The sequence below is a fragment of the Nycticebus coucang genome, chromosome 6 (assembly GCF_027406575.1).
Source record: "Nycticebus coucang isolate mNycCou1 chromosome 6, mNycCou1.pri, whole genome shotgun sequence".
Classification (NCBI taxonomy): domain Eukaryota; kingdom Metazoa; phylum Chordata; class Mammalia; order Primates; family Lorisidae; genus Nycticebus; species Nycticebus coucang.
Window position 1 is genome coordinate 111,140,606 of NC_069785.1, and position 5,708 is coordinate 111,146,313.

The window sequence follows — 5,708 nt, forward strand, 5'->3', positions numbered from 1 at the left end:
CTTGACATTTTTTTCTTACTATTGTTTCTTTTGAACTTTATCTTTCATGTTCTGGAGTGGTCTGGGGAAATGGTCTGAGCCTCATCTTTCAGTTTTCCCAATTTTATGGAGTCCTTAAGTTCAGGTCTGACATCTCCTCCCTGTTCCCCTCCAGGTCTGCTGTCCCAGAGTTCTGTTATGCTGGCAATGGGAGAAGGCAGTCACCATGCAAAGCGAGGGTGGTGAAGGAACTAAAGAATTTTCACCTGGTACATGACTAGGGATATGACTAGTCATGTACCAAAATAAGGAATATTTTGAAGTGAAGGCCATTCAAGGTCAACAAACACTGGAGGAGGTCTTCCCTCTGTCTGCATAAACTGGACTGGTCTAAACAGAGGATCAAAGGGAACAATTGATTGCCCTCCCCCTTTGTGTCTCAAAATATTTCAGGAATGAGGGTTGGGAATGTAGGTGAACTTGACCCAAATCATTTGGGTCCTAAATACCTGTCTCTCAGGTTAATCTACAAATCAATCTGTTTCTCCCCATCCATTTCATCCTTCCTAGCAACCTCCCTAGCAATCATGCATGCTCTCCTCCCCTCCCCACTGAACTGCACTCCTCTGAAAAATTGGGTTATCATTCTGTGATTCCTCCCCATATTCACAGTAGATAAATCCTTTCTCTTATTAATCTGTTTTCATTGTGAGTTGATCTTTCAGCAAACTTTCAAGGGAAAGGATGAGTTTCCCCCACCCCTTCAATGGTCATTCCTTATACTAACTTTCCAGTAACCCCCCATTTTTTAAGCTTCCAAGTCCACTTCTCTACTTCCACCCTCACACTTTTCTCGCACGTGGTGCAGCCAATACCTGAAACTTTGGGGGATCATCAAGATTTGCTGTTCCTCAGAGAGTACTGGCTTGTTCCTCAGCAGAACCTCCTGTAAGCAGCTGGGTTTGAGCCCTCGCTGCAGCCAGGATACCTGCCCCGAACCCCCGCCTATCTTTCATCCTCATATACTGGAGTTACAGACACCCATACTTCTTATTCTCCTTGGTTTTTCTCAAATTTCATATATATTTTTGTTTTTATTTTTTCCAAGAACAGAAAAGTCAGAATTACCATTTATTGACTTTAAAACCATTATTCTCCTCCACGGACTTTTACATAATACCTTGTCTTAAATTTTTCCTTCCCTTCTCTCAAATCTTAAAGTCAGAGTGTAAGTGACCACTGTTTCTCCCCAGTCATGGTAGACCTTATGTCATTTAACTGTGCTTTGATCAAGTTATAAATGCTTTCATCTACTTCTCCCTGCCTGAGGGACTTTTCTGAAACTGCAGAGGCCACTCCATCTGGGTAGATGTGGCTGTCTGGAAAGAACAGGAAATCACAACCTCTAGAAGCACAGCTTCTCTCCATGAATAACCCTTGGGAGAGGATGTATTAATATTCCACCTCTCTCCCCACTTGGGTGAAATAATAATGAGGTGTGTATTACAGCCTTTCTTTTCAAAGTTTCTCCATGGGATTAAGCTTGGTTGCTCACAATGGTGGCTGGCTTAAGAATCCATTATGAGGGAATCAGATCTAAAACAACTATTTGTGTAAGTGCTCATAAGGAAAAGACCTTCTTAATAAAGCATCATGAGAATGGAGAAGCAAGAATCCAACATACTCAATTCTAATATGAAGGAGGTAGATGATCTAATACAAGTTGAGAGATAGGGGAAGGAGGGAGCAGAGGAGGGGATGGGGGTCATGTATACGACACACCTCTTGGGGATGGGACACAATTAGAAGAGGGACTTCAACTAACAATGCAATCAGTGTAACCTAATTCTTTATGCCCTCAATGAATCCCAAACAATAAAAAGAAAAAAGAAAAATATCTTTAAAAATAGGATAACTCAACACCAGATGACACCCATATTCCATTGCTGTTGACAAGTGGGTTTGATGATACCCAGGATGTGAAAGCATCAATGTTACCAAGATTATTGTCAGGGTGGATTGAGGTGGGATGCCAGTGGAAGGGGATACAGTGGCCGGAGAAATCCCTGCATCATGTCAGAGAGCAACCTCGAGTTGGAGCTGTTAGGTTGCTGTGACGTGCCACCAAGGACAGAAGAAAGAAAATGTTTCATTCCACCTCACCTGAGTAACTTAACAAAGGATTCCTGCCAACTACATATGTACTCTCCTTAGTTCTGAATATGCATTTATACTTCACCCTATCTCCTGACACTTGTAGTATTATTTTAATGTCAAAGATTGATGGACTGCCAAGGCCACCTTGACCTATTCTTTAACTTGGCTCTGCTTAATGGGCTTTAAATAAAAGTATTTGTAACTATGACTGTGTATTAAATGAATGCATAAACAAATAAGGAATACATTGGGATAAATTTTAGTTCTAGCTATCTATCTTGGTAGTTCTAGATATACATCTTATTATAACTGAACACGGCTCTGAACGGTCAGACTGTTAATGAATAAGCTATTGTATACAAGTATACCAATCTGGTACCTTACAGAAAACAGCAGATGGGAAGGGAAAATCATTTAAAATCTCTTTAATGTAGATAAATACTTCCCTTTGATTGGAAAGGGACGGAAACAATGGCTTGAAGCTAGGAGCAAGTTGTGCTTTGCTTAAGGTGCAGAGAACTAATGTGGGTGGGAAAGGAGCTAGAGAAGGGCCATTCTCCCCAAACCTCATCCTCCAATCATTCCATTTCTCCATCTCTGCCGCCATCAGTACTTAAGGCTACAGGTGTCATTCCCCAGAATTACAGTGTTAGCCTCATAACTGCTCTCTTAGCATCCTGAATTGTCTTAAACTTTTTAGCAATACCTTTTATCCTCATAACAAACTTACAAAGGCAGACGAGGCCTCCTCAATTTGGCACCTGCCTACATCCAGATCTGAAGTCAATTTTGCACGGCCCTCACCTTATACTTCAGCCATTCTCAAATACAGTAGAACCTCCATAAGTTGACACCTCAGGGACTGCAACAGACTGGTCAACATACAGAGGTGGTCATCGTAGGGAACTAGGCCTAGTGTGCTGAAACATACATGTGGTGCCTGTTCAATCTTTGAAAATTAGTCAACTTAAGGAGGTGGTCGATGTCGAAAGGTGGTCAACTTTGGAGGTTCTACTGTATTTTCAATTCTAGGAAGGCACAATGACTGGCTCACCTTTGGCTTTAGAAAATGCTTTTTTTTTCTTTTTGTAACTTATGTTTTAGTTAGAAATAAGTTCTCCTGTGAGTGACAATGACTTCAACAAGATACTTCATTTCTTGTTCACATAACTCAAGCTGCAATCTATGACTGCTATGGAAACTCTTCTGCAAAATGTCAACTCTATCTAATTTCTTATTCTGCCTCCATGCCTAATTTACTCTAAGGTCAAATATTGTTGCCTCAGCTCCAGCCATCACAACTTCATTCATTGAGAAGGGGAGAAAAATGGAAGTGGGAAATGCATGTCCCTTTATGAATATATACTGTGAACAAGTCAAAGATAATAGCATATCATACTCAGGATTTTGCTAAATGAGTAGATTATAGCTGCTCTTTCCTTGGGAGTTGGGGAGGAATGGATAAAAATGAAAGACAATGAATATGTCAATTTATTCCACTTCAGTAGCTATTTTACTATACATATGAATCTAAGAACATTATGTTGTATACCTTAAATATATACCATGAATCTTTTTTTTCCAAAAAGTTTTCCTAGAGAAGCACCCAATATTTGTGTTTATATCTCACTGGTCAGCACATAGCCACATATAACACCTAACCACAAGTGAGAATAAGAAATAAGTTTTCTGTTTTGAGTAGCCATGTCCTAGCTAAAACTCTATAATTCCACAACTGAAGAAGAAATTGAAGATAGAATTTGAATGGTGAACTTAGCTGTCAACGTCTATAGAAAGCCTTCCTAAACCACCATCTCAATCGTAAAGTACATGCCCCTTCTTTCTGTTCCCACAGTTCCGGCCCTCCTCCCCAAACAACCAACTAGTCACTTCCTTCACGCACATGCACAGACACTAAGGATTTACCCAGATCACTAAACAGAAAGGGGAGGAACCAGGCATTCTGTGTCTGGAGTTGAGTGCCCTGAACCTCTTCACAAAGTTTACTTCTTAATATTTCCCCATTAATCTCTCCAAGAGCAGTGCACTGCCAATCTCAATTGCCACTGCATTCTAACCTAGTCCAAATCCTTACATTTAGCAAGTTCCAAAAAATATTTGTTAAATCAGTGAAAAGGCAAATGTCCTCATTGCACTCTGCCACTGGCCTGTGTTATCTCCAGGACCCAGGCAATTTATACAGGTGAAGAGTAGCTAGCCTCTAATTTTTTAACGTGATTATCTCTTCCAGACCCTTGTATAACAATTGAAGATAGTAAAACAGAGAGAGAATCTCACCCTCGAAGAACTTCAACTCGTTTTTGGTGGAAATAAGACCTAAATCTTCTTGGTGCTTGTCCAAGAAGGACCGGATGTGGGGTATAACTCTGAAACTCTAAATTGATAAGCCCCCCAGGTAAGAACACCTGCTTTAAAAGTAGTGGGGGTGTGGGCTCATCAGGCACCAGGAATCCACTCTCATACATGCCTGTTATCTTTTTGTTAACCTGGACTTAGAACTGCTTTTTTCCCTACAATGTCAAGATATATCTTAAATGTTTCTAGAACATAGTAACATGTTTTATAGCTCTATTTTCTATATGCTATAACTCATGTACTATCTGCTGGAAAACCTCATTACTTTTATATTTATTAATGTTCCACATATTAAAAAAACAAGACAGTTCTGTATCCTTTGGGAATAAGTTCAGGTTGTGTCACTGTCAACCCAGCTGAGATTTCACTGCTTTTGATCAAAGATCACTATAAGAATCACATAATTTATATGATCATTTTTTAAAACCTCAGCACATTGTCCCAGATGTATAAATGTGAATACATATTTCATGAGTTCCTACATTATTTAGAGCGAAGAAGAGAAGTCCAAGTGTGATTTAACAGTAGCTCCTAAGACATGCCATCGTGGTGCTAGATATACGGACAAGGGCTGGGCAGGATGGGAATCACAGGGCTCTAAACGGGAGTAGAGAGAATTCAAACCAGTGAAAGAATAAACTCTGGTGTTTCACTTCAACCAACCCAATCCCCTTCTTCCCCAGCCCAATCCCCACTTCACGGCCCTGTTCACAAGCCTATGTTAACAGAGAGGTATAACATGGTATCTTGAATAATTTTTTCCCCTAGAGCAGAGGTTCTTAACCCGTGGGTCACAACCCCTTTGTAACAATGAAAATACATCCTGCATATCATATTTACATTACAATTCATAACAGTAGCAAAATTACAGTTATGAAGTAGCAACAAAAATAATTTTATGGTTGGGAGTCACCACTATATGAGGAGCTGTATTAAAGGTTACGGCATTAGGAAGGTTGAGAACCCCTGCCCTAGAGGTTCCATATTTAAGCATTCCATTTTCTTTTCCGAACTACCAAACTGTAAGCCTCAAAATAAAAATATAATTTGCATACAAATGCAGAGTAAACATTAATCTAAGTTTCAAAAAAAATGCCAAACCTGACTCAAAGAAAATTTGAAAAACTACAATTTTTATAGTGAGTAGGGAAGAAAAAAGGAATGTTGAGCTAAGTTATATACAAACCTGGTTAAAA